Below are 7,618 nucleotides of genomic sequence, written 5' to 3' on the forward strand. Positions count from 1 at the left end.
TAATTCTATATGCACAAGTTACCCAACTGCTTCCTTCAATTTATATATGCAAAACTTACCCAATAGTGTAGCTAGCAAATAAAACACATTTGCTGCAACAACTAATAATACCTTTTGCAATATGCCATGGATCAAACTCATGCCTGAGGTTAGGGTAGAACTCTCTCATGATCTTCCGTATTGAAGGATGTCGGTCAGTGGTAACAACATCAACACTAACTCCAGAGTCCAGCAGACGATTCAGTCCCCTCCGGAAACCAACAGCCTCCATCGCGGGTGAACTTGAAGCCTCTGATACCTTTGTTGAAAATAGAGGCAGAAGAGAAAGACATGTGCAGAAAAGGCACACAAAATCATAAAACGATGACACTATAAAAGAGGCGAAATTACTTACTCCATTTTAAAATAGAATTTATTTTACCTGGATTAGATCAGACATGATGATCTTTTTTGTTGAGTCATCCATAAAGCTGTAGGTAGTGTACTTAGCACTGTAGCCTGGAGAATCAGATCTGGAATATTAAAAAAGGGAAGTGCCTTGTAAGGTGCTTGAAAATGATGTAATTGTAATAACATAAGTGGCACAATCTCAGTCATACAATACCCAAAACATAAAATGTACCTTGCATCGCCTCCAATGTCTGTGTGTCCACCTGCACATGCAGTGTCCTGAAGCTCTGACAAAATTGACCCTTGCATGTCAGTGTACGCCTGATGAACCACAGGTATCAGATAAGTAGATTGGAGTGAATAGTATGACGTCTTCTTTGGCAGTTGTACATTGATGAGATCAGCCCACTCTTGAAATTCTGTCTGTGTTGTTCCGGTAAAAATAATGGCTGCTGAAGATACCAGGTTATTCTCTGGCATTCCACGGATCTCAGGACAAGATCACCACACTCCCTTATGTTGATTCAGGCATGTCCATTCGACCTTGATCATGGATCCATTACTCACCGTGGTCTTCTCATCAACGGCTACACCGCAAGTGTGACAGGTTGTAAAAAGTTCCATAAGGGCTGACTCGTTCACAATCCACTTTCTCTCTGACCAGTTGCCTTGCTGGTCTGCTGTCACACTCACATCTGAGGAAGATGATGTAGAGCCACTCAGTGGAAGAAATGTGCTGTCATCAGCTGCTTCTATGGAACTCAAACTTGTATCCAGTGTCTCAGATGCAACCGCAGAGCTTGGGCACATTGACTTTGAATGAAGAAAAACATAGAGAAGTCAAATTGAAGTGTTTGTGTTGATTTACTGAATGTTGGTCACAAACATGGCTGATAGGTGCATGCACCGTGTTTATTTTAAATAATGTGTTCTTTGTGGATGTGTACTTTGTCAGGATTATGACAAAATGTGTCAAAAAGATGGAAATGTGTGCTTACCTGCGACTCTTTCCAAGTGGGGGGTAGGGCTGTATAAGTGCCAGAGGTTGATGGCCTTGTTCCTCGAATTGCTTCAGCAGGGCTTGTGATAATCAAGGTCAAGTTTTTTTTTTTCTCAGAACACTTCCGAGGTGTTGACTGTGGGAGTCCAGAAAACACTTCATATTCGGGGTCACCACTGCTAGCCTCTGTCGGTGCTGTTTCAGCCGTAGTGGGTGCAGACATGCATACCTTGGTAAACACAAGATCAAATCAAATGTTATTGATTGCAACACAAAACCTCAATTGTGTGTGTGTTCAATCAAATAGTTTTCTCAGCAAATTGTACCTATATCCCTATATACTGTTTTTATATTAGACCTCTTTTCACGTGATTTCCACTGGAGTCTAAACATCAGCTTGTTTACCGTACAGTTTAGACATGGGATCATAAAGTTAGTAAATAGAGCTTACCCGTGGTACTGGTACTAGTGTTGTCACGATACCAAAATTATTGTTTCGATACCGATACCAAGTCAAGTATTGCGATTTCGATACTTTTCCTGAAAAGGGAGAAACACTCTCAAATATCATTGCTGTGCTTTATTTTAAAACCGGGACAACATTCTAATCATATAACACACTAATAAATGAACATATGAACAGCAGATATATTAAACATTTGAACAAAATATGAAATATAAAAATATAAAAAATAAATTAGAGCAATGACATTCAAGGTAAAAAAATTTATAAATTTAGCAGCATTATCTCATTTATCATAAGAAACATAAGAGCTTTATCTTGATTCTGAACTTTGAATAAAAATATGAACAGCGATTATATTAAACAATGTTTAATATTAGTAACATATGATAAGCCTCATTGGTGATATATTTGACATGTGGGGAGAGAGTTGTGGAAGGCCTATACTTCATGTTAAACATAAATATATAGCAATAGCAGCAAAGACAACGTCGGCAGTGTTGACGGCAAAATAGGCTACAGAATACATTTATATTGTATTTATGTCAAAACTTTCAAACATCAAAATGTCATTTATTAATATGTATTCGTGTCAAAATGACATAGAAACATCTTTTCCTATTCTATTTTGCCTGGAAACGCTTCCAACACGCTTGCGTGTCGCGTGAAAAATAGGCGTCGGTTCTATTTCTAGCATGCACACGTTTTCCGCGCGTCTCGAGCTGCGCCCAGACACATGTGTCACGCAGGCAGTTAACATGGGAGCCGAAATAAAAACGGACACGACACGCAGTCAGTGTGTCGCCGGCATTACAAATCTGGAAGGCGGTCTTTCTTAGAAGTATCGATACTAATAAATTAAGGAATCGTGACGTTTTTCATTTCCGATTTACTTTTGAAGTATCGGTTCACCGTGCAACAGAGAAAGGTAGGCAACGTACTTCCATATGTCACTCCTCGCGTCATCTATTTCTACGAGTCGTGGACCACTTGTGCTCGCACATGCAGACATCTCGCTGTAGTGTTTTGTCACATGACACTGACAGCGGCAGGTTCTTTGCTGCGTGCGTCAGGAAAATAACACAGACGTCCATATGGGAGGCGTTTTTTTTTTTTTTTTAAAGTATCGATACTGATAAATTTAGGTATCGTGACGTTTTTAATTTCCGAGTATCGCGATACTTTTGAAGTATCGGTACACCGTGCAACACTAGTTGTGTACAACATAAGTCACAGGCTTATTCATGTGTTTTATCTAATAAAGATTGTGCCATGTCTAGCCAAGTGGAGCGTCCTGGCAGTGAAATGTCCACTCCTGGTAAGTACTTTTCCCCCTGCACAAAACATTGCTCTGCACAAAGTCACACTCCATTCAAGACAAGTAGTTTTTTACTGCTTGTGAATAATCTATTTTAAATATACAGTGCTGGTCAGAGTTATTTAAGCCGCTTAATTAAGATTAAGAGTGAGAAGAACCTACTCATCTTGAATGGACCAAAAAAAGCGAATGTTTTAGTTTCATCTTTCCATAGAACGTTTGAAAAGTAACTGACACTACTGGAACTTCAAACGGGCAGCGTTCTATGGTCAGAGTCTGGTCGTCCCTCTCCCCGTTTGAAGTTCCAGTAGTTTCAGTTACTTTTCAAACGTTCTATGGAAAGATGAAACTAAAACATTCGCTTTTTTTGGTCCATTCAAGATGAGTAGGTTCTCGCTCTTAATTAAGCGTAGTAATGACTCCAGTATTTCATTATTAATTTAGTATAGGCAACATGACCGTACTTACTGGCTGACTCATGTGTTTCAGACTCTAAGTCAAACTTTGAATGTCTTGTGGAAGCCTTCTCTGACCCGGAGAAATGTGCAGCCAGATTTCAGCGCAAGGAAATTTCCAGTGAGTATTCACTTTATCTGTTGCCCCAACCTTTATTTCTTTTTTCAGTGGAAAATAAATTTAGTTTTGAGGAATAACATTTCAGTATTTTTCTACAGAGATTGGACTTTAATGGCAACCAACAATCCCAATGTTCAAAGAAGGTTCAAATGTCTGTAATGCCAGCAGACTAGCACAAGACAAACAATTGTTTAAAAAATACATAAATGTGTATATATAATTTTAGAAAATGACAGATGGTTTTGCTAGATAAGAACCTGATTTCTCGACTGGGATTGTGTAGAGACTCTGAAGCTGCATTGAGACGGACATTTGAACCGTCTTGGAACATTGAGATCTTTGGTTGCCATTAAAGTATATGCCATTAAAAATATGGAAATGTTTTCCTTAAACTTAATTTCTTTTCCACTGAGGAAAGACAGACATGGATATCTTGTCACTCAGTGTGAGTAAATTATCAGGAAATGTTCATTTTGAGGTGAACTAATCCTTTAAGGCTGATTTATACTTTTGCGTCAGACCGAAGCCCGAGCCTCTACGCTATAGGCTACACTGTTTCATTTATACTTCTGCATTGTTGTCCCTGTTGACGCACAATTGCACATGCAGAAAGAAGCCTGTGAAACCCGAGGGAGGCGTTCTAGACCAATCACAGCGCTTCCGTCCACGTAAAATTTACGCATTGTTACATTTTGGGAGAGGTGCACGTCAGGGTGTGCTAAAGGGTACGCTATGTACACAGCCTACTCTGTAGCTACAGCGGGAGGTCGACGCATAACTATAAATTGGTCTTTACTTACTGCTTGAGAATCAAGTTTGGTAACAGTTTATTTTATTGGCTTAATGACATGTTTCAAACAGTCTTGCTTAGAAGAGCAGAGTGTGGCAATTCTTACCTTTTTGTTTGATTTCAATAATTGTACATTTTTGAATATTCTTTGTTTTTTTCGCCCTTAAGATGCTAGCGCACCTCTGAGCAAAGACCTGTTGACACCCAGTAAGTATTCATCTCATCGGTCACTTTTGTATTTTGTCAGGCCTTGTGAAATGTAAGAATATTCTGTTTTTCATGATTTCATCATAAAGCAAGAGGTCATGGGATTGATGGCTATTATTTGTTTAATAATTGTAAATAATCCTGTAATTTACAGGAAGCAGTATGCCATCTTCACAACTCTGAGACAAATTGTGGGCGCTACGAACTGGAGCAAGGTAAAAAAATAAAATAAAAGAATCTTACATTCTTTTATTTTTTTACTTTCATAAAAACTTACAAACATTTTAAAGGTAAGATTCAAAGAATATGCTTTCATTCTCTTGTATAAGAAAATAGATCCGTTATAGTTTACGATCTTAATCATACATTTTGTTTCCATAGAGTAACCTCGCCTCATAACGAGGGCGTAACCTCACATTTACTCAGAGCTATGTCTGCAAGTCCAGATTTTCATGACGCTGATCATGACGACATTGTAAGTAACTTTTACTATTTTCTCCTTGTTTCATTTTACTGTGACTTGCGTTGTTTTTATTCATATCACTCTCATTTAATTGTTTTCCAGCTGCCTGTAAGACGTACTACGAGACAGTACGCAGGAGCTTCAGGTACAAACAACCAGATCTGGCATTGCAGGCCGAAGCTGTGAAGAGTTCAGCTCGGAGTCGAGCGAGAAGAAAGAGGGTAAGATTTTTAGTCAATGTGACTATTTTTCACGTGCATTAATAGATGTTTTGTGTCCATACACAGTGCATCACAGTACTGATTGTCTGTATTGGTTGTTTTTACAGCTGCTAGAAGCGAGATGGTGTGCTAGGTGAGGATGACGTGGGCATTTGGAAGTGCGCCACCATAGATCTGATGTCAGATGAAGTTCAACCACCAGCCAGGAGCTCACAGAGCTCTGTGCTACGCTGCAGTCGAGATTAGAGGCGACTCCTAAATACAGGGCAACGCACCACAGACGTTTTCAAAGTGGATCGAATTCAGAGAGAACGCCGCTAGTCACCTACAGCTCCGAAGATGAAAACAGACACTGAGCTTCCAATTTGTTGTGTGTGCAGATGATCTATGCTTTGTACATAGGTGTATATTGTTTTGTGTTTGTGCTAATAAAGCTCTTTCTTTGAATAAACAGCATGTCCCTGGCAAAATTTCCTTTCCTTTATAAATTCATGTCCTTGATGGTAATAATAGTGTAGTCCATAGGTTAACAATGACATGAATATACCACAGAATAGCATATTATGAATATAGTTTTTTTTTTATATATTATTATTTATATGAATATTATAATTTTTTGAATTTATAATGAGCGAGGGTGACCAATAGTAACAGATCTGCCAACCAATCACGTGTGATTTTTCTTGTTTAAACCACGTGGGTTCAACCAATAGTGAGTGAGGAAATTCAAGCCTTTCTCTGGCGGGAGCTGCTATTCATATGGTAATTAGAGCCATTCACACCTCCGGCGCGAGCGCTCTGCATACGTCATGGTTCGTTTCCGACAATATTCGGCACAGACGAACGCGACGTTCACAGGCTGTAAATTGTCGTTAACTGCCGAAAATTAGGGAGATTTACGGCCGTTTACGGGGTCGGAAATCCCAATTTTCATGCAGTGTGAGAAATTGCTTCCACGCTTAAGTCAACAATAGAATATCAAGTGTATCGAGGTAGTATCTTATCGGTATACCGTCACCTTACTTCAGGTAAGTATCGTACTAAGATTAAGATTTAGTGGATAAAAATAAATATAAAAAATAAAAAGTATTTGTATTTAAGTAGTATGATTCTCTGCTCGGTCATCAAAATTCACTATGAGTATCTCTCTTCAAAGCAGGGCAATTATCTTGTCTGTTAACGCTGGCCCACTCAGTGGCTAATTAAGCGACCCGATCCAGCTAGTTAGGTGAAAGGTGCATGTCAAATCCCAGATTTGGACATCCGGCACAGCAAATGTCAGACGTATTACCAAGCCTGCTCAGGCTTTGTCATCCACACTTCACTGAATTATCCTATAGCGGCTGCTACGTCCTTTTGGGTCAAAGTGGTGGCGCAACTTGTGTTGTATGTGCTAACGAAGCTCGGTTGCATCACTAAGGCAGATCTTCTCGTCAGACGGTCATGCTATTTCCAAACGTTATCTGGTAATCCGTAGTCTCTAATTTCATGATTAAGGTTGCGCACATTCCTAACCTTTCCTATTTTCTATGCGGGTTTGGCTTGGAAAGCCCCACAGATATTTCCGTATAGTATGCCGGAATTGCCATTTGAGGGTGAGTAAAGCGCATAGTTCTTGTCTATCCCTTGGATGCAGTCGGCTACTGCTCCCGGCACAGGGGGTGGAGATTCAACAGCTCATATTACAGCTTCGCTTGCCTCTCACAGACAAATTCCAAAACTTTCGCTCGAGTCAGTTAAAGTTGGAGAGACCCAAGATCACGTAGACCTCATTTCCGGATGGTTAGTTGATGTTTATGCAGCTAATGCGTAGTTCTCTTCTAGTCATTGATTAGCTCATTCTGTCTTGATATCCTTTAACCCTCTGGGGACCAAGGTGTTTTTGGAGCCCTTGAGATGTTCTGACATGCCTTGAAATTTGTGCTTTTTTCAGTTATTTATAAACATGTTAATGGCAAAGGTGTAAAATCACTCTATATAGCACAAACAGGGCTACCAAAATATGCGAGCAATGTGTATGTAGATGTTTGTATTTTTAAGAGAATAATGTTTATGCGTGGTTATTGGAAAAAATAAAAATGAAAGTGGCTGAATTAAGACCACAAAACACATATTAAATATGTGTCCACAAGACTTTTGTCTAATTGATGTTGTACCTTTGAGTACTGGCTTCAAAATTATGTGAAAATA

At 39.3% G+C, this 7,618-nt stretch overlaps 1 long non-coding RNA gene across 1 annotated transcript; it reads left to right on the forward strand.

Annotated features, from left to right (window-relative positions):
• The first annotated feature begins 3,066 nt into the window (after window positions 1–3,066).
• Window positions 3,067–5,879, forward strand: LOC309480134. Its single transcript, XR_014199550.1, has 7 exons — window positions 3,067–3,171; window positions 3,661–3,747; window positions 4,706–4,744; window positions 4,899–4,959; window positions 5,126–5,219; window positions 5,310–5,428; window positions 5,536–5,879. It is a non-coding gene; the product is annotated as an uncharacterized lncRNA (long non-coding RNA).
• The last annotated feature ends 1,739 nt before the right edge of the window (window positions 5,880–7,618 follow it).

The sequence above is a fragment of the Leuciscus leuciscus genome (genome assembly GCF_965113295.1).
Source record: "Leuciscus leuciscus genome assembly, chromosome: 18".
In the NCBI taxonomy this organism is placed as follows: Eukaryota; Metazoa; Chordata; class Actinopteri; order Cypriniformes; family Leuciscidae; genus Leuciscus; species Leuciscus leuciscus.